This window comes from Rhipicephalus microplus, chromosome 9, assembly GCF_043290135.1.
Source record: "Rhipicephalus microplus isolate Deutch F79 chromosome 9, USDA_Rmic, whole genome shotgun sequence".
NCBI lineage: Eukaryota > Metazoa > Arthropoda > Arachnida > Ixodida > Ixodidae > Rhipicephalus > Rhipicephalus microplus.
The window spans coordinates 92,086,601-92,108,487 of record NC_134708.1 but is presented as its reverse complement, the minus strand read 5'-3'; positions in this window follow the sequence as shown (position 1 = coordinate 92,108,487).

Genomic DNA, 21,887 nt, shown 5'->3' with positions numbered 1-21,887 from the left:
CAGTAGACCATTCCGAGTCGTCAGTGACCATCATTCATTTTGTTGGCTTGCAAACCTCAAGGATCCTTCCGGAAGAGTTGCTAGATGGAGCCTGCGTCTACAAGAATATGACATCACCGTAGTCTACACGTCTGGCCACAAGCAGAAAGACGCGGATTGCTTGTTACAAGCACCAGTCCAGACTTGGTCTCCTGAGCATGAGCAAGGTTTCGCATTTCTTGGGGCTGTGAATGTGTCGGAGATGGCTCATGATCTGCGAATAGACGCAGAATTGCTTCTGCTCATTCAATATTTAGAGGGGCAGCAAGTCGAAGTACCGCGAGCTTTCGTCCGTGGGCTATGTTCCAACATACTCCGCAACAACGTCCTCTACAAGCGAAAATTTGAACCCACCGGTGGAACGTCCCTACGGCTGATATCATCAACACAGATAGCGGAAATTTTAGAAGCGTGTCATGATGACCCATCGGCAGGTCCCTTGGGCATTAGTAGAACTTTGGCAAGAACCCGTCAAAGATATTACTGGCTAAAATTGATGGAATCAAAAAAGCGCTATGTCAGATCCCGCCAAGAATGCTAAAGACGCAAAGTACCGCCCCTAAAGCCAGCAGGTCTTTTGAAATCAATAGAGCCACCGAAAGTGCCGTTTGAGCCGGTGGGAATGGATTTGCCAGGACCATTTCCTATGTCATAGTTCGGGAAGCGCTCGATAGGTGTGGCAACCTAATACATGACCCGGTATGCCGGGACGTCAACTCTCACAAAAGGAACGGCAAATGAAGTGGCTCAGTTTTTCGTGACCCAGATAGTACTGTGACATGGCGCACCTAAAGTCCTTATAACTGACGAAAGAACTGCGTTCACTGCCAAGCTAGTACAGTCTGTCTTGAAACTAACGCACACCCACCACAGAAGAACTACAGCATACCAACCGCAAACTAACGGGTTAACTTAAAGGCTGAACATAACGCTTGCTGACATGATCGCGATGTATGTGGACGTCGACCATTGGACTTGGGACACAATATTACCGTATGCAACATTTGCATGTAATACCGCAGTACAAGAGACTTAATGCCTTTAACACTTGTTTATGGTCGGAGAGTAATAACGACATTAGACGTGATGCTGCGTGTCAACAGCACGAATTAAGAGGACCCTGACAACAGCTTATATGTAGAAAGGGCAGAAGAGAGGCGACAACTAGCACGGAACCGCATCATTCAACAGAAGACGTCGACGCGCATCGTTACAATCTAAGACGAAGGGACGTTCAGTACTCCCCTGGAGATCAAGTGTGGATCTGGACGCCTGTACATGCACGTGGCCTATCTGAAAAGCTTATGCGGCGCTATTTTGGCCCTTACAGGCATCTTCCTCAGTTAGGGCCATTAAAATATTACGTGATCTCTGAAAGTCAAGTATGCACAACACGACGCAGGAACCTCCCGGAAGTTGTTCATGTAGTACGGATGAAACAGTACAACGACAGGAACTGAACGAGCGAACTGACTCACGTCGTCTAACACAAGCACAAGTACTGTTGTTTAGAAACTGTCAGCCGGCTCTACGCATCGGCGCCATGCGTGCTAGGAGGGGAACTGATGCCGCAGTTCGACCATCGCAGAAGACGAGTGCAATATTTTGCGTTCGTAAAAGCTGCCCCACAAATAGCAAGAAAGCCATGCCATGGAACGCCGTCCTGCACGCCCCACGATCCTACGCCACGGAACGAGCACGTGACTCGAGGGGCAGAAGAAGAGACCGAATAATTTGGAGTCAGCGAGCAAGGGACATTTTGGCTGACTATTTTTTTGATTTGTAGATTATTGGCACAGGTTCAGGTTCACCCTAACTAAATAGTTTATATAGTACCAGGTGCTTTATTCATTAGTAACAATATATATATATATATAAATATATATATATATATATATATATATATATATATATATATATATATATATATATATATATATATATATATATATACATGTACACAGAAGAGGTTTTTCTATTTGGCCAAACGTAATTGGGAAGAAGAGAAGAGACACAACTTAGCGATTGCTTTAATTTTATTTCCAATGGTTTCGACCAGTGGACCGGTTTTCGTCAGAGATTGCCAGGGTTTATATATATATATATATATATATATATATATATATATATATATATATATATATATATATATATATATATATATATATATATATATATATATATATATATATTATATAATGTTATGAGATGATGTCCCACCAAATCGGTTAGACAGGCGCGGAGAAAGACGACGCGATTTTGGTGTATGGCACAGCACTCGTTCTCCATCTTGCCCTGCGCATTGGCGCTGTGTAAATACATCTTCAAACGCTTTGTTTCGCGTGTGCCTTCACGTAACATTTTGGTGGAGGTGCTCTAATGAGCATGTCCGTTGGTCACCGCACACTGTGACCTCCATCACCGTAATGCCCTCACAACCTGTATCCGATGGCGATTATGTGCTCACGCCCAATACATCCATTCTTTTGACTCACAGTGTTACCTTACCACACAATGTTATTCAGTTACGCGCAAACCGCGCCTTGATTCCTGTGGTCAACTTTGCTCTGTGTCCACAAGTGCTCTCACGTAGAATCGCCCTCGCCATGCTGATTTCCTTTGACGATTGCGTCATCTCAGCTCTGTCTTCGAACGATGCTGGACACTGTAGCTACACGCATGCTCGATCTTCGCAAGGAAGCTCGTCTGCTGACGTTAAAAAAATGATCGCGTCAGACCTTTTGCCGCATCAAGCTGACGCGCTCCTTCACGTCCTTGAGTCATACTGGGACGTATTTGACTTTAGTGTTCGTCCACTCGGTAAAACCACTGCTGTAAAGCACCGCATTGACACTGGCGATGCCTCCCCTGTCCATCGAAGACCATACCGCGTATCGCCAACCGAGCGTCACATAATTCAAGCAGTAGTCGACAAAATGCTCGCCAGAGACATAATTGAGCCATCATGTAGTCCGTGGTCTTCCCCTGTAGTTTTTGTCAAAAAAAAGAACCACACTTGTCGATTCTGTGTTGACTACCGACACCTGAACAAGATTACTAAGAACGACGTCTACCCGCTACAGCGCATAGACGACGCCCTGGATTGTCTTCACGGCGCTAAGTATTTTTCTTTTATTGATCTAAGATTAGGGTAATGGCAAGTTGCAGTCAATGACATGGACAACGAAAACACCGCTTTTCTCACGCCCTATGGACTTTACTAGTTTAAGGTCATGCCCTTCGGTTTATGCAACACTCCGGCCACCTTCGAGCGGATGATAGACTCTCTTTTGCGTGGTTTCAAATGGCAAATTTGTCTATGTTACTTTGACGACGTTATCGTCTTTTCTTCGACCTTTGAGACCCACCTCGAACGCCTATCCTCAATACTGGCTGTTTGTCGCAATGCCGGTCTACAAGTGAACTCTTCAAAGTGCCACTTCGAACTCCAGCAACTAACCCTGTTGGGCCACCTTGTCGACTCCTTTGGCGTATGCCCGGATCCTGATAAAGTGCGAGCCGTGCAGAACTTCCCCATTCCAAACTGCACCAAGGAAGTCCGCAGCTTTTTTGGTCTGTGCTCATACTTTCGACGTTTTGTGAACAACTATGCGGAAGTAGCCCGTCCTCTCACAAACTTACTGAGAAAAGATGTCTTAATGACATGGGGTGCTGCGCAGGCTTTGGCGTTCTCTACACCTATTGCATTGCTAACAGAACTACCTTTTCTGGCCCATTTTGACAATGCCGCTCCTACAGAAGTCCGCACTGATGCCAGTGGCCACGGAATCGGTGCTGTTTTCGTCCAGCATCAAAGCGGCTGCGCCCGCGTTATCGCCTATGCCAGCCGTCTCCTCTCGCAGGTAGAAAGGAATTACTCAATCATCGAAAGGGAATGCCTTGCTCTCGTTTGGGCAGTAGCAATATTTCGGCCCTGTTTACATGGTCGACATTTCGCCGTCATAACCGACCACCACGCACTTTGCTGGCTCGCATCCTTGACGGACTCCACTGGGCGCCTTGGTAGATGGGAATTACGACTCCAAGAGTATAACTACTCGGTGTCCTACAAAACTGGCCGCTCACACCATGACGCTGACTGCTTATCTCGGAATCCAGTGGACCCACCTGAGGCGTTCGATGAAGTGCCATGTGTCCTGTATCTCTCCGCTTTAAGCAACATCCATGATGAACAGCGCCAAGACCCTTTCTTACGTAACATCATCGAGAAGCTTCATTCTGCGGCACCCGATCCGTATACTCAACTGTTTGGGCTCAAGGAAGGTACATTGTGCCGTTACGACGTCCGCCCTGATGGAAACAAACTGCTCCCTGTGGAACCTTCCCACTTACGTGCGATCGTGATCAGCCAGCTCCACGACGCTCCCACTGCCGCGCACCTTGTACTATCTCGGACGTATGACCGTGTACAGTGTCGATTTTACTGGCCCAGTCTTTATTGCTTGGCCCGCAGCTACGTCGCCTTATGCGACCAGTGTCAACACCGAAAAAAAAATCTTCGGTGAGCCCTGCTGGGTTCCTCCAACCACTTGACGTTCCCTTTGATTCGTTCTTCCGACTTGGTCTTGACCTCCTAGGCCCTTCCCCTGCGTCTACTTCTGGGAATAAGTGGAAAAACTGTTGCGACGGATCACACAACCCGGTACGCCATCGCATGGGCTCTACCAACCAGTGGTGCCACCGATGTTGCTGATTTTCTCCTGCATGATGTCATGCTTCATCGTGGCGCACCTCGCCAACTCCTCACAGATCGTGGGCGCTATTTCCTTTCCCGAATTATCGACGGCCTGCGTCACTCCTGAGAGACAAAACATAAATTTACGACAGCCTACCACCCGCAAACTAAGGAACTGACCGAGCGATTTAACCGGACTTTAACCGATATGCTCGCCATGTACGTGTCATCCGACCACCAGGACTGGGACGTTGCATTGCCTGTCGTTACGTTTGCCTATAATTTCTCACGCTCGATGCAGCTGGTTTTTCTCCTTTCTATCTCGTGTTTGGCCGTGATACACGTTTACCGTTTGACACCATCTTTCCGACAGCCATCGACTTGACTACCGAATACGTCCGGGATGCTATCACCAGAGCTCGAAAAGCACGAGAAGTTGTGCGTCAGCGTCTTTTAGCATCGCAAGATCAGCAGCGGCAGTGTTACAACTCCCATCATCGCCAAGTTTCCTTTACTCCGGGTTGTCTTGTGCTATTGTGGACTCCAACCAGGCACGTTGGACTTTCTGAAAAACTGTTTTCTCATTACTCGGGACTCTACCGCGTATTGCGTCAGGTGACTGATGTCACCTACGAGATAGCCCCGCTCGAGTCTTCCTGCTCCTCCCATTCACTGTCTACAGACATTGTTCATGTATCTCGCCTTAAGCTTTACCACTCCACAACATTATAGAAAGCCCCGAGACGGTGCTTCAGCACCCGGGGGTTACGTTATGAGACAATGTCCCACAAAAGTGGTTATTTAGGCGCAGAGAAAGACGGCGCGATTCTGGTGTAGGGCAGTGCACTCTTTCTTCATCTTGGCTTGCGCGTTGGTGCTGTGTAAATACATCTTCAAACACTTAGTTTCGCGTGTACTTTCAGTCAGGCTTCGCATAGAACACATTCATTTCTTTTTCCTCTAGCCCACTTCAACGAAAGTCCCGTATCATTTCCCCTGTTGCAGACGATGTCCACTGGGCGAATCAGTCAGTGTCACGCGTGGTGTGGCTTCAAGCAGGCGACATGTACGACAACAGTTTTCCTGGAGAGATGGCCAAAAGATGTGAGGCGTGATATCACGCCGTAACGTCACTAAGGCGCGACAAAATTACGAAGGTACCTGTATAGCGGGCCAGAAACGTTTGATACAAACGACTCTTGCGAGTCCACAGCCACATCATATCACCTTCGCTGTACGACACATGTCGATGTCGCTTATCGTAGCGCGCCTTTTAATGGTCTTGGGTTGCGAAAGTCCGGAGACGCGTGATGCGTCGTGCCTCCTCTACTCGACAGAGTGTCTCTGCAAGGAATAGATTTTCTTGTTCTGAAAACAGGAGAAGTGTGTCGAGCGTAGTACGTGGCTCATAGATGTAGAAAGGTAAAACGGGCTAAAGCCGGTGTTCTCTTGTAGCGCAGTGTTGTAGGCGTAGGTCATGAACGGTAAAACGTCGTCCCAGTTTTTATGCTTGGAATCAACGTACATAGCGAGCATGTTTATGAGCGTCCTGTTGACACGCTCAGTCAAAGCGTTGGTCTGTGGATGATATGAAGTGGTTTGATGAAACTGGGAAACAGACCGGCGAATGAACTTTTCCACGACGTCGGCTACAAACTGCCGGCCACAGTCGCTGACGATGGCTTGAAGGGGCCCATGCCGGATGATGATGTAGCGTAGCAGGAAGTCACAAACGTGATCGGTTGTTGCGGCAGAGATTGCTGCGGCTTCATCATAGTGAGTGAGGTGGTCTACACAGACTATAATCCAGCGGTTTCCAGTAGTAGTTACTGAAAAAGGGCCCATAAAGTCAATACAGCCGACCTGAAAGGGAAAACATTGAGGCGGTATGGGATAGAGAAATCCTGGTGGTGCACTGGTTTGACGCTTGTACCGTTGACAATGCTCACAGTTGGTCACGTATTTAGCTGTAGCCTGACGCATGCGAGGCCAGTAGAAACGTTTCATGTGCGCTGATAAGTGTTGGCGAACCCCACATGCCCAGATGTTTGATCGTCATGCATAGCTTGAAGCATGTTGGGTCGCAATTATTTTAGGACAACCAAAAGTAGGCGAGCCCCCTTTGCAGCGTAAATTCGCTTGTAAAGAATGCTATCCTGCATGACGAATGGGCTCTGATACTACTTATCGGCAGCATATGAGAAAAAAAGAGCCAGACTACGGTCTTAACGTTGTTCTGTACAGAACACTTCCAAATCTTGAAAACGTGAGTCAAGAGCGGCCAGACAGTCGTCTAAATTGTCAGCGTCGGATTCAGTCGTGGGAAGGGGAAGTCGCAAAAGGCAGTCAGCGTCCGCGTGACGGTGGTCACTCTTGAAGAAAACATCAAAGTCATATTCTTGCAAACGGAGGGCTCATCGTGCAAGACGACTGGTTGGATCTCGTAAACGAGTGAGGCAACAAAGTGAGTGGTGGTCTGTGACGATAGAAAATCGGCAGCCATAGATGTACGGGCGCAACCTGTGCACGACGAAGACAGCTGCCAGACATTCTCGCTCTGTAACGGTGTATTTGCGCTCAGCTTTACTCAAACAACGGCTCGCGTAGGCAATGACATGTTCGGCGGCGCCGTAACGCTGAAGTAATATTGCGCCGATACCGATTCCGCTTGCGTCACTCTGATTCCTAGGACTGATGCGTCAAAATGACAAAAAATAGGCCCAGAATTGAGTAAAAACTGCAGCTGTGAAAACGATTACTCGCCTTCTTTCGTGCACTTGTAGGGCACATCTTTGTTGAACAGATGAGTAAGAGGCTCCGCAACATCAGAAGCTAGGCACAAAGCGCAGGAAATGACCCAGGAAGCCTCGGACTTCTCGTAGCGAGCGTGGTTGAGGGAAACTGCTGACCGCGGTGATTTTGTCGGTATCAGGCCGAACGCCGCGTTTGTCTACGAGATGGCCAAGAACAAGTGTTTCAAGATCACCGAAATGGCACTTTCTGGAATTCAAGTTAAGTACTGGTTCCTCAAGGCACGTGAGAACGGCATCAGGTTGACGAGTGTGTTCTTCAAACGAGCTGTCAAAGATTACATCGTCATTAAGATAGCAAAGACATACTTCCCCTCTTAAGCCATGGATAACATTGTCCATAAAGCGCTCAAACGTGTCTGGAGCGTAACATAGACCAAATGGCTTGACGTTAAATTGAAATAAACTATCTGGAGTTATAAAAGCCGTTTTTCTCTTTATCGGCAGAGTGAATAGGTATTTGCCAGTATCCCGATCATAAGTCTACGGAAGAAAAGTACGAACCAGAGTGCAAATAAACAATAACGTCGTCGATGCGGGAAAGTGGACATACGTCTTTTTTGTAACTGAGTTGAGCCGCCTGTAATCTACACAGAATCTCCAAGACCCATCCTTATTTTTTGCAAGTATAACTGGTGCTGCCCAGTGGCTAGACGACTCTTGTGTAACTTTCTTAGACGGCATTTCTTCCAACTTGTCAGCAATGACTTTACGCTCCGACGGAGCTGCTCTGTATAGTCTCTGACAAATGGGATGGGCGCAACCAGTATCAATCGCATGACGAGTGCATAAAGGCGGTGCAGAAATTCTGTGGCTATTGAGTGTGATAGCGACCTATTCACCATATCCTTTAGTATGTCATCACTAGAACAAGCCACATCAGACGCATTTTTCTTTTTTCTGTCGTTGCTAATGACTGCAATGTTAACGATGATCCTGACGTCAAATTCAAACACAGCCAGACTCATTCCACCAGGCAGTACAATCAACTCGAAAGAGGAGTTGACCAACTATACCTAGGCATCGCCACTACTTGCAGAAATCACGCAATGCGGTACACCCACATCTTTTTTCACAGCTTAGCTAGAATGGGTGAACTATAACGTCAACGTTATCTGCTGTGATACCACAAACATCACCAGGCACTTAAACTATCGAATGGGCTGGCAAAACTATGTCATCAACAACTGCAATAGTCTACTGGCAGCGCGTGGGCTTTTGACAAAAACCAGACAGTAAAAGTTAGCCAGCTGCGCAATCCACAGTGGCGCCACATTCTTTTACAAAGGCTATCCCCAGGATAACGTCATGACTAAAATTAGGAAAAACTGCAAAATTTGCTTTAAGCAATTTAGCGCCGAAACTAACACACTCTAAGCCAAAAATGGCCAAAATGGGAGCAACGGCTGTTTTTACTCCTTCAGACCGACTGTTACTCTCCGAAAAGACCAAGCGGAACAAGATGGCCGACTTGTTCGAGAATGGGGGAGCAACTGTATTCATCTTAAGTTTGTAAGGAAGCAACGGAAGGAGGAACCGCTGTAAATGCTCTCGTCACGCAACGGTTACTCCCCGGCAGGACACCGCACACAAATATGCATGCCGCCCACATTGATATTCATGGGCCAGATTATTGTTTGTTCTGTGTGCCAAACTTCACCAAACCAAAACAGTGATTTATTTTAGCATCCGTAGATAATAAGATAGCAGCGCTGGCTGAACACAGAAGGCCTGAGAATACAGTACGGCAAATACCTAACACACGCAGCAGCAGAATGGAGAGTTGGCACGTCAAAGCGGACCGAACGCCGAAACACGTGCAAAACAACGATAAAAAAAGCCTAGACACGCCGTTCGTCCGCGAAGTAAGGGCGTCAAAGTCGATCAAGCACCGAAACACGTGCATAAGGAGCCCCCCCCTCCTCCCCCCGCCCAGATATATCGGAGAAGAAAAAAAAAAGTGGACCCAGACGCGCTTCTCATCAGCCATACACCTAGTAGCACGCTTCACCGTGTAGTTTGAGGGCAGAATGACAAATCTGCGCCATCTGCGCCCGCACGACAAGTGTGGCGCTAGTGTAGCAAACGATGTAAGTTACAAAGTAATTTTTATTCAGTGTTTATGTTGACTAGCACTAAATAAAAATTACACTCAATTTTTCATATTTATTTATGAGTTTTAGTGTACCTCAGTTTTTTTTTATAATTGTATTAGGAGAACACACTGAAATTATTGCGCTGACGCCTGTGCTGCCACTGCTCGACGTTTTTTTTTTTCGGCGCAACTAGGTTCGCGTTCGCACTACTTACTCATTTTCATATGGTCTGTGGTTGGCGAGCACATGGACGTTCGAGCTTGTGAGCTATGTTTTGATCGCGTGTGTGTGTCGCAGATTTGCGTTTCTACTTATTCGTGATGAAGGTTAGTGTATATTTATCTTTATGGAGCGCGAAGTAGTTGTGGATTTTGCTGCTGGGTGGAACAAACACATCGTAAACACGTCTTCAGCTATCTGCAAGCCTGTTCGCTCGTCGGACAAAGGACTGTGCATGCATCAGCGTGCAGGTGAGTGGCATTTCCAGCAACATTTAATGCTCTTACAATACATTGTTGAGTGGTTGCGTTATTGAAAGAGAAATGATTTGCTCTTATTCACCGTATCCATTGCTAGCCGTATCGGACTAAATTACCTCTATTACCGCCTGCATACCCTCTTGCTTCCCCTGTCACCACTGCAGTGCCAGTGTACTTTTGCAGTTAAAAGTTCATTTCCGCAACACTACCTCGCTTGAAAAAACATTGGCGCGGGGTTGTAGCTGCATTCATACTGGCACTTTTCTACCATTGGCTTTATGTAATGTTAACGGCTGAGTGTTGGGGCCTTGGGCCGCATTTTGTAGAGATGTAAAGTGTATGTAAATCAGTAAGTGAACAAATCATTGTCGCATCACTTCACTGGCATAGCCAGGCGGTTGCGCACAGAATTTTTTTAGGCCGGGCGTAGGGAGCCCAAATTGACGACCATATTCGCTTTCCCGGCCTATTCAGATAAGCGGACCCTCCCCCCCTCCCCGCACGCACGCAAAAAAAAAAAAAATCTGCCCACATCACTGCGTCACTTGCTTCACCTCTGCGCTGAACGTACTATTTTATAAGCGCACCATCAAGCGAGCAGTTTACATATTGACAGAACAATTAGAGGAGGAATGACCCAAATCTTTCAGATTTCTTTTGTGATGCAAAACCTTAGCAAAACTGAATATTGTAAAAGACAATCATAAATGCTGTATGTTCTCGTTAGCGCTGTCATTATTCGGCATCATGAAATCTTTATGCGCTGTGAAAACTTGGCATGCCGTTGAAGTCGCATATCGACGTTAATACCAATCGACGAAATTTTCGACAACCTCAATAACGCCGTTTGGGATTTGCCGCATGCACATAATTAGGCTGATTCCCACTTGGCTGTTCTTAACCTGACTTCACTGCTACCAAATGAAACAATATTTGATGCATGTCTTTTACTTTTTTTCGGGGATATGACACAAATTTGGTTATACTGCAGATAAAGCTGCTCCCAACGATGCTAAAGTACAGAAAGCAAGTGAATTTTGGTAAGTGCAGACTTTTTGTACTACGTATATAAAAAGCATCGCTTTTTAGGGGCAAACTGTGCATGTGTTAGCCAGAGAATAGTTCATTATGCCACATGGTTACACTGGCACTGACAATTCGACATGGCTCCGCTGGCCCGTGTGTGTGCTCACACTGTTACCGTTAAGATAAAATGTTTATGTTTTCATTGCAGGGATTGCTGTTTGTACTAAAAAGCCAACTGCCAAGATTTGTTTACGCTGGTACTCCTAAAAGTATGCTTTCCCTATTTACATGGATTTTGGCTTGCACAAAGCATAACACTTGGGCCTAGATTCACAAAGCTGTCCATGCGCAGGCCTTCATAACAGCGTTTCTTGACTTGCCTTTACCCTGTTTTCTGCAGATGTTTCGTGGGTTTAAAAGTGCCACAGCATGTTGACCTCCCCCACTCTGAAATATTCGCGTTCAAAGTTCCGCAAGAGTGGGCTTAACTTTCTTGTGCACCTCTTTGCTAGTCCAAAATACTGAAGTGTTATGCTCTTACTAGAGGTGGCAGTGTTTCTAATGTTTGTATTTCCATCACATTGACCAAGTATGCGATCTTGGCTTGACTGGTAGCACATCCTCAACAAATATCTTTGTGGCACATGTAGAAGGCAGTACAAAATAAATAGGCAGACATTCACACCGGGAGCTAACTTCTAATAATGCTTTTTTTTTTTTGGAAACCATGGTGTGCTTATTCCAATTTGTCTAACAAGCAGTAACCTGTTTGGCTGTGAACCAACAAGACGTTGAACTAATAAAAGCTTCACATCTTGTTGCTCTCAAATATATATGTATTGGCAAGCTATCTGTGACACTGTCAAACAAAGAATCAGAATATCTGTGCATGCCTTAAGATATATTGCTTCGTTTACATATCTCGTGGCTGTGACTCGTCAACCGAGTGAACAAATGCACCCTAGTTTTCTAAATTTAAAGCATTTTTTGAAGGTAGCACGGTCTACATTTATCTGTCTATAGTTTTGTCCAGCCGTTTGCGTCAGGTACAAAGAAATATACTGAAGATTATCATGTAGCCTCTGCAAGTGGTTGCTTTCAAGCAGGCTTTGCATGCTTGGCTTGTGCCTACAGGTATTGCACAATTCAAGACGCAGAAGCGTATGATAGAAGAGTAGAATCGAGAGCAACTATGTGCACGAGCTAAATAAGTATTTTAACATGAGCGGACAGTACGTGTTATTTGCCACACACATGACCTCATTTAGAATGCCCATTGGTGAATGGGCTCATAGAAATGTCACTCAGCTGTGTATAGGAAACAAGTTAACTGAACCTAAGGGTATTTTTAACTGCTACAAATATGCCTTGTTGAGGTGCTGCACACTTTCTTCCAGAATATTGCTGTCTGAGACATCATGTGAAGAGCGTCTACCACATCAGCATTTATATGGCTTGCCAAGTAACGTTTGGCCGAACCTTCCTTTTTTTCACATTTCGTCTTGCAGTAGACATCCTAGAATGTAAGCGCTGCTGCAGTGTGTGTGACTCATTGTTATGAATTGATTCTGGCATGTTTAACCTCACACTTCTATTTTTTTTTCTTGCAGCAATGAGATGCTTCACATATGCCTGCGGTGACGTTCTGCTGCGCTAGCCTGATGGAAACACCAGCTGCGAAACTTGAGTTCTTCAGAATTGGTGAAGTTGCCCTTCTCTCACCAATGATGACACAGACTGCCCTATGCTAGAAATTCAAGATTGTTTTTCCACGGATGACGCAGAAAACCTTTGATGTATTATGGTGGTTGTTTAGTGCTGGCTGTGGTGTGGCGAAGTCTACTTTTACGTGTGCTCACACGTCGCCTCATAAAAAGAACAATAAAGCATTTATTTTCCTTTCAATATTGTCCACTTTTTGTGTTAGAAGCACCCAAGCAGTGCTCTTCCAAGGAGCTCTCGCGATGTGTTAAGCGTGTGACAAGCATACTCGAGATAAATACTCATTTCCCCAAGGAGTAACTGGAAGCATGTGCAGTTGGTGTTCAGAGAGTAACTGCGAACACGTGGGAGGAACGGTAAAGAGTAACTGTTGCTCTTAGAAGAGCAACTGGTGGGAGTAATGGTTGGTCGGCAGGGAGCAACTGGTGGGAGTAACTGTTGGTCTGCAGGGAGGAACTGGAGGGAGTAACTGTTCATCCCCCGAAGGAGGAACTGAAAGGAGAGCAACGATTCCTCCCTCTGCAGTTACTCCTTTTAGGAGAGTAATGGGAGTGGCAATGCAATTGCTCCCTGAAAGGAGCAACCCCTATACCCCTGTTGCTCCGTTTTGGCTTAGAGTGCAGTTGCAGTACAAACACCCACTGGGCGCAATGGTTCTCCACTCACTGCACGAAACGCTGTCTGTCTTTCCCAAGAGAGTATCACTTTCTTCCCAAAACGAGTCTGCAAATTTCTGCTCCTGACGGAAACAGTTGCTCCTGTATCGACTAGCGCGGACGTGGGGCCACCATCTACAAGAACACTGACCCTATTTTGTAGCATGGAAACTGGCGGAGGCATATCTGCAAGAGAGAAGTTCGACTGAGTGTTCTGCAACTTCATACAAGCCCAAGTCACCGAAAAAAAACAGTAAAAAATGTCCGGCGACCTCTCCTCCATCGGCCGCGGCGTCTAGTTTCTCGGCGGAGGAGGAGAAGCGAGACGCCGACGACCTGGTGATGGTGACCGATGCTGGCGGGAGGAGGCTGGTGGCATCACACTCCGCACAGAAGCCGGCGAATCGCTGCGGAAGGTCTGTTGGAAGTCGGTTCGGTAGTAGCCGTTAGGTGGCCAGCGATAGTCTTTCCGAGTACTTGCGCGCCGTGGGGATGTGGGGATGTTGGGGGTCGTTGATGCTGTGGCAGAGGTGACCGATGCCACTCTTATCAGAAGCGGGCTATATGTACACAAACGCCGCAGTAAAAGCTCACAGGTGATACATGCCCCACTTGCTGCTGATAATGGGCAGCGGGATAATCTGGCTACGCTGCGCTATCGGGGGGGGCGTGACTTTCGCACAGAATTATTTCGTGGATCAGACATATAGGCATGACGGCGCATATGTACCGGCGTCCTTGAGTCGACGAAGCCCGCAGCATTGATGGACGCAGGCGGGGGGCCGCATGGCGCATAAGAACCGTGGCCATGTGCTATCGATGGCGCAGCAGCGTCCCGCCGATCCAGTTCTTTGCGCACTATTTCTCCTATTGTTGACGCCAGATCGCTGGGTGGAGAGACTACGTCGATGATTGTGATCGTTGTGACGTTGGAGAGTCTACCAAGTTCTGCCGCAATGCGCCGAACATTAAGAGCCTCAAATGTTCGGCAATGTCGGATGACGTCAGCGGCCGACTGCAAGTCATCCTTTCCTATAAGGTAGTAATGGATATCTTCTGCAGTGCCCTTAAAGAGATGCCCAAACTTATCTTCGTCAGTCATTAGTGGGTCCACACTCTTGGAAAGTTCGAGAACTTCTGCAATATACACTGTACATGTCTCCCCAGGGACTTGAACACGTTGGCTCAGAATCTGCTCAGCCCGCTTCTTTATATTGGTCGGATCTGCAAAACACTTCTTGATTTCATCCCCGAAATTCACCCACGTAGTCAAATTCTCCTCATGATTCTCGTAGCACATCAATGCGGTTCCCTCAATACAAAATGGTACGTAGTTGCGCTAGTTTGTAGCGTCCCAGTGGTTATACAGACTCACCCGCTGATAGCGCTTGAGCCATTCATCGACATCCTTTCACGGTTTTCCAGAGAACGGGCGCGGTTCTCTCTAATTGTGTCCACAGGTGTTAGGTGCATGTGGCTGGGTTTTGCCGTCAGAGTTCGTGATGACTGGTAGTGGCGGAAGTCCTGCGTGTCTTTGGCTCCGGCAAAGCTCCAAGGGTAAGTCTTCTGCCGTACTTGTCCGGTGCTCCAAGGCGTTACCCAGCACTCTCCACTAATTATGTTACGGGTGAGATGTTTATCGCAGGATGATAGATGGTTGCGGAAGTCAGGCTTGGCACAGAACACACTCAATTCCTTTTTCTCTACCCCATTTCAAAGAAAGTTCCGTATTATTATATCATCATCATCATCAGCCTGACTACGTCCACTGCAGGACAAAGGCCTCTCTCATGTTCCGCCAGTTAACCCGGTCCTGTGCTTGCTGCTGCCAATTTATACCCGCAAACTTCTTAATCTCATCTGCCCACCTAACCTTCTGCCTCCCCTTAACCCGCTTCCCTTCTCTGGGAATCTAGTTAGTTACCCTTATTGACCAGCAGTTATCCTGTCTACGCGCTACATGCCCGGCCCATGTCCATTTCCTCTTCTTTATTTCAACTATGATATCCTTAACCCCCGTTTGTCCCCAAATCCACTCTGCACTCTTCTTGTCTCTTAAGGTTACACCTACCAATTTTCTTTCCATTGCTCGCTGCGTCGTCCTCAATTTAGGCTGAACCCTCTTTGTAAGTCTCCAGATTTCTGCTCCGTAGCTAAGTACCGGCAAGATACAGCTGTTATATACCTTCCTCTTGAGGGATAGTGGCAATCTACCTGTCATAATTTGAGAGTGCTTGCCGAATGTGCTCCACCCCATTCTTATTTTTCTAGTTACTTCAATCTCGTGGTTCGGCTCTGCGGTTATTACCTGCCCTAAGTAGACATATTCTTTTACAATTTTAAGTGCACTATTACCTATCTCGAAGCGCTGCTCCTTTCCGAGGTTGTTGTACATTACTTTCGTTTTCTGCAGATTAATTTTAAGACCCACCTTTCTGCTCTCCTTGTCTAACTCCGTAATCATGAGTTGCAAATCGTCCGCTGAGTTACTCAGCAATCCAATGTCATCGGCGAAGCGCAGGTTACTAAGGTATTCTCCATTAACCCTTATCCCTAACTGTTCCAATTCTAGGCTTCTGAAAACCTCCTGTAAGCACGCAGTAAATAGCATTGGGGAGATTGTGTCCCCCTGCCTCACACCCTTCTTGATTGGTATTCTGTTGCTTTCTTTATGAAGCACTACGGTAGCAGTTGACCCTCTGTAGATTTCTTCCAGAATGTTTATATATACATCATCTACGCCCTGATTCCGCAGTGTCTGCATGACGGCTGATCTTTCTACTGAATCAAACGCCTTCTCGTAATCTATGAAGGCTATGTATACTTGTTGGTTATACTCTGAGCATATCTCTATTACCTGATTGATAGTATGAATGTGGTCAGTTGTTGAGTAGCCTGTTCTAAATCCTGCTTGTTCCTTTGGTTGATTGAATTCTAATGTTTTCTTTACTCTGTTAGCAATTACCTTTGTAAATAGCTTGTATACTACAGAGAGCAAGCTGATGGGCCTGTAATTCTTCAAGTCCTTGTCATCTCCTTTCTTATGTATTAAAATGATGTTAGCGTTCTTCCAAGACTCTGGTACTCTTCCCGTCAGAAGACACCTCGTAAACAGGGTAGCTAGTTTATCTAACACAATCTGTCCTCCATCTTTCAGCAGATCTGATGTTACCTGATCATCACCAGCAGCTTTGCCTCTTTGCATGCTCTCCAAAGCTTTTCTGACTTCTTCTATCATTACTGGTGGGGTGTCATCTGGGTTACTGCTAGTTCTTATATTATTAAGGTCTGTGTTGTCTCCGCTACTGTACAGATCTCTGTAAAACTCCTCCGCTATTTTAACTATCCTATCCATATTGGTAGTTATTTTGCCTTCTTTGTCCCTTAGTGCATACATCCGACTTTTGCCTATCCCAAGTTTTCTCTTCACTGCTTTGACGCTTCCTCCGTTTTTCAGAGCGTGTTCAATTCTCTCCATGTTATACCTTCTTACATCGCATACCTTACGTCTATTAATCAACTTCGAAAGCTCTGCCAGTTCTATTTTGTCTGTTGTACTTGACACTTTCATGACTTGACACTTTTTAATTAGGTTCTTCGTTTCCTGGGAAAGCTCGCCAGTGTCCTGTCTAGCTACCCTACCTCCAACTTCCACTGCACACTCCGTAATGATACTCGTGAGATTATCATTCATTGTATCTACGCTAAGGTTGGTTTCCTCACTAAGAGCTGAGTACCTGTTCTGCAGCGACACTATGAATTCCTGTACTTACCCTCTCAGTGCTAGCTAATTGATTGACTTCTTGCGTATCAGTTTCTGTCGTTCCTTCTTCAAGTCTAGGCGAATTTGAGACCGTACCATTCTATGGTCACTGCATCGTACCTTGCCAACCACTTCTACATCCTGCACGATTCCTGGGCGTGCACTCATTATAAAGTCTATTTCGTTCTTATATTTCCCATTTGGTCTCCTCCATGTCCACTTGCGGTTTTCTCGTTTTCAGTAGAAGGTATTCAAAATCCGTAAATTATTCCGCTCTGCGAATTCTACCAGTAGCTCTCCTCTGGCGTTTCTAGTACTGATGCCATAATCTCCTACTGCCTGGTCTCAAGCCTGCTTCTTTCCTACCTTTGCATTAAAATCTCCCATCACTATAGTATACTGTGTTTTTACCTTACTCATTGCCGATTCCACGTCTTCATAGAAGCTTTCAACTGAAGCGTCATCATGGCTGGATGTAGGCGCGCAAGCCTGTACTACCTTCATCTTGTATCTTTTATGCAGTTTAATTACGATACCTACCACCCTTTCATTATTGCTATAGTATTTCTCTATGTTGCCAGCTATGTTTCTGTGAATTAGGAGCTCCACTCTCAGTTCTCTTCTGTCTGCCAGGCCCTGATAACAAAGGACGTGCCCATTCTGTAGCACCGTATAGGCCTCATCTGTCCTCCTAACCTCACTGAGCCCTATTATATCCCATTTAACACCTTCTAGCTCCTCGAATAGTACAGCTAGACTTCCCTCACTAGATAAGGTTCTAGCGTTAAACGTTGCCAAGTTCAGGTTCCAATGGCGGCCCGTCCGAATCCAGAGATTCTTAGCACCCTCTGCTGCGTTACAGATCTGGCTGCCACCGTGGTGAGTTGCTTCGCAGCTGCTGGGGACTGAGGGCCGCGAGTTATTTGACGTATGCATGTGGGAGGTAGTGGCCAGATACTGCACCAAGGGTGGCCAATCCTTCTCTGGTGAGGGAGTGCGTTCCCGGCGGTGGTTACCGGTGAGGCCGCACCCCAGGCGTTTTAATGCAGTTAAATCAACAAGCGGATTTTTTAAAAATCTGGTTGGGAACTGCGCGGCACCGGGATTTGAACCATGGACCTCTTGCATGCGAGGCGGATGCTCTAACCACTACGCCATCTCCGCTTAAGGTAAAAGTGGTTCATTTCAATTGCATAATTGTAATTCAATAGCACAGTATAATTACTCCTCTTTGGATTCTTTTCAAAACATTTCATCAGAAACCCACACTCATCTTTTGTTGTATGCAAGTGTAGCAAACAAATGTGCAATATCAAGCACTATTTCACGCTTTCGAGTCTAACAGAAGACTCGAAATTATATATATATACATATATATATACCAGGTTCTTTGAACGTCATTCACGCTGGACCCGACGTATTGTAGGCAAAAAAGGGGCGACGAAACTTTCGTGGAAGCGTCTTTACTAAACGTTTTCAGCTGGTGGACCAGCCTTCGTCAGAGTAATGTGACAACAGTTCATACGTGGCTTTAAAAGCTCCTTTCAGTAACAGGTCAGCGCCATCTGCTCTGGTTAGCATTACAATGCGCATCATAAAATGTCAAGTACTTCAGAAAAAAAGAAAAAAAAAGAAAAAAAAGACAAAAATACGAAAACCAGAAGGGTACATACATACTAAAGACATAGTTAAAGATTTCCTTACATGTAGAATGACGTGATACCGTGCTTATACGTAGTTAAGAGATGTGTAATGACATTGCTTGGCAGCATAAGAACAATCTTAGTGATATGTCAACGTATAATAGAAGCCACTGTGAAATGATTGAAGATAATAAAAAATAAAAATAAAAAGGGCAGACATAGAAGGCATGATTTAGGTGGTACAATTTGAAACCAGTGCATCATCGCTCTTAATCTATGGAAAGACAGGTCAGTTTTCCTTTGTTTTCGTTGATTCCAGCTGAAACAGTGTTAAATTTATGAATGAGATATGATTCGCGCAGTTCACGATCATGGCTGGTGCGGAATCCCGATTCTAGTATCGTGACTTTGAGGTTACTAAATGAGTGGCCGGGCATGTTCACATGCTTTGATAATGGAAGGTTTGGTTGGGTTTTAGCATGCGATCTGTGATTGTTGAAACGTATTCTGAATGGGGTTTCAGTGTGGCCTATGTATTGCATATGGCAGGTGCCACACTCAAGTAAATACACTACATTGGATGAATCACAATTAAAGCTTCCCCTAATTGTGAAAATGAATTGGTTAGATGTGCTGGTGGCTGTTAATGACGGTTCTATATGAGGACAAACTTTACAACGGGGTTTGTTGCAGCGGCTACAACCAGTACGGTTAGTAGTAGCAATTTTAGATGACGTCAGGATGTCACCTATGTTTTTTGAGCGCCTATACACTACTCGAGGGGGTTCAGGAAAGACCGCTTTTAGTCTGTCGCTTTGGGTGAGGATGTTGTAATGGTTACGCAGTATACCTTGAACTTTGGGGATGGACGCTGAGTGTGTTAGTACTAAATTGGCTGACTGAAGCCCGTTGCTTTTTATGCTACCTTTTAAACAGTCCATTCGATCGCGTCCTCTGGCTCGGTGTATCGCGTCGTCAATAATTTTTTCTGGATATTTTCGCTTAAGAAGCTTCTTTTTCAGATCATGGCAGCAAGAATTGAAATCTTGATCTTCAGAGCATATGCGCCTAAAGCGCTGTGCCTGGCTATATGGAATTCCAGTCTTCCAATGGCGCACGTGGCTACTTTCAAAATGAAGAAACTGCTGATTATCGGTTGGCTTTTTAAAAAGCTTCGTAATTAGGCGTCCATGGGAAATGGTAATCCTGACGTCGAGAAAGGCTACAGACAAGGGTGAGTAAGTATGGGAGAATGTTATAGCGGGGTGTACCTGGTTGAATTTCGCTATAAAGTTTAGAAGTTCTGTTTCACCATGTGTCCAAATAAAAAATATGTCATCGATGTAGCGTTTGAAATGCTCAGGCTTTAGTGGCACACTCTTAAAAAACGAGTCTTCGAGCACTCCCATGAAGATGTTTGCGTATGTAGGGCCTATCTTTGTACCCATCGATGTTCCACTGATCTGTACGTAATGAGAGCCATTGAATTCGAAGTTATTCAACTCGAGAATGAGCTTCAGCAGTGTTTCGAGAGTTGACGTGTCAATTAGCTTGTCAAATTTCGAGTGGTCATATGAATCTAAAACAGCCTGTATACCGTCCTTGTGGGGTATGTTAGTGTAGAGGGAGGTGACGTCCATCGTCACCAGAAGCGAACCATCACGCACTGTTAGGTGTGATATACCATTAAGAAAATCGTTGGTATCCTTAACAAAGGAAGCGAATGTGGGCGGAAGAAATTTTATCAAACTCTCAGTGTAACGAGATATGTTTTCTGTTACTGTTCGAATGCCCGAAACAATGGGACGGCCTGGATTTCCTGACTTGTGTATCTTTGGGAGCAGGTAAAATCTTCCGGCAACAGGGCTAAGCGGAATGAGGCTGCGTGCTGTCTTATCGTCAACCCTTTTCTTTTTAACTAATGCCTTAATGGTGTCTTTTATGATGACAAGAAAGTCAATGTCCTCATATATGAGGCAGTTTGTCCTCATATAGAACCGTCATTAACAGCCACCAGCACATCTAACCAATTCATTTTCACAATTAGGGGAAGCTTTAATTGTGATTCATCCAATGTAGTGTATTTACTTGAGTGTGGCACCTGCCATATGCAATACATAGGCCACACTGAAACCCCATTCAGAATACGTTTCAACAATCACAGATCGCATGCTAAAACCCAACCAAACCTTCCATTATCAAAGCATGTGAACATGCCCGGCCACTCATTTAGTAACCTCAAAGTCACGATACTAGAATCGGGATTCCGCACCAGCCATGATCGTGAACTGCGCGAATCATATCTCATTCATAAATTTAACACTGTTTCAGCTGGAATCAACGAAAACAAAGGAAAACTGACCTGTCTTTCCATAGATTAAGAGCGATGATGCACTGGTTTCAAATTGTACCACCTAAATCATGCCTTCTATGTCTGCCCTTTTTATTTTTATTTTTTATTATCTTCAATCATTTCACAGTGGCTTCTAATTTACGTTGACATATCACTAAGATTGTTCTTATGCTGCCAAGCAATGTCATTACACATCTCTTAACTACGTATAAGCATGGTATCACGTCATTCTACATGTAAGGGAATCTTTAACTATGTCTTTAGTATGTATGTACCCTTCTGGTTTTCGTATTTTTGTCTTTTTTTTCTTTTTTTTTCTTTTTTTCTGAAGTACTTGACATTTTATGATGCGCATTGTAATGCTAACCAGAGCAGATGGCGCTGACCTGTTACTGAAAGGAGCTTTTAAAGCCACGTATGAACTGTTGTCACATTACTCTGACGAAGGCTGGTCCACCAGCTGAAAACGTTTAGTAAAGACGCTTCCACAAAAGTTTCGTCGCCCCTTTTTTGCCTACATATATATATATATATATATATATATATATATATATATATATATATATATATATATATATATATATATATATATTGACGCGTGTGT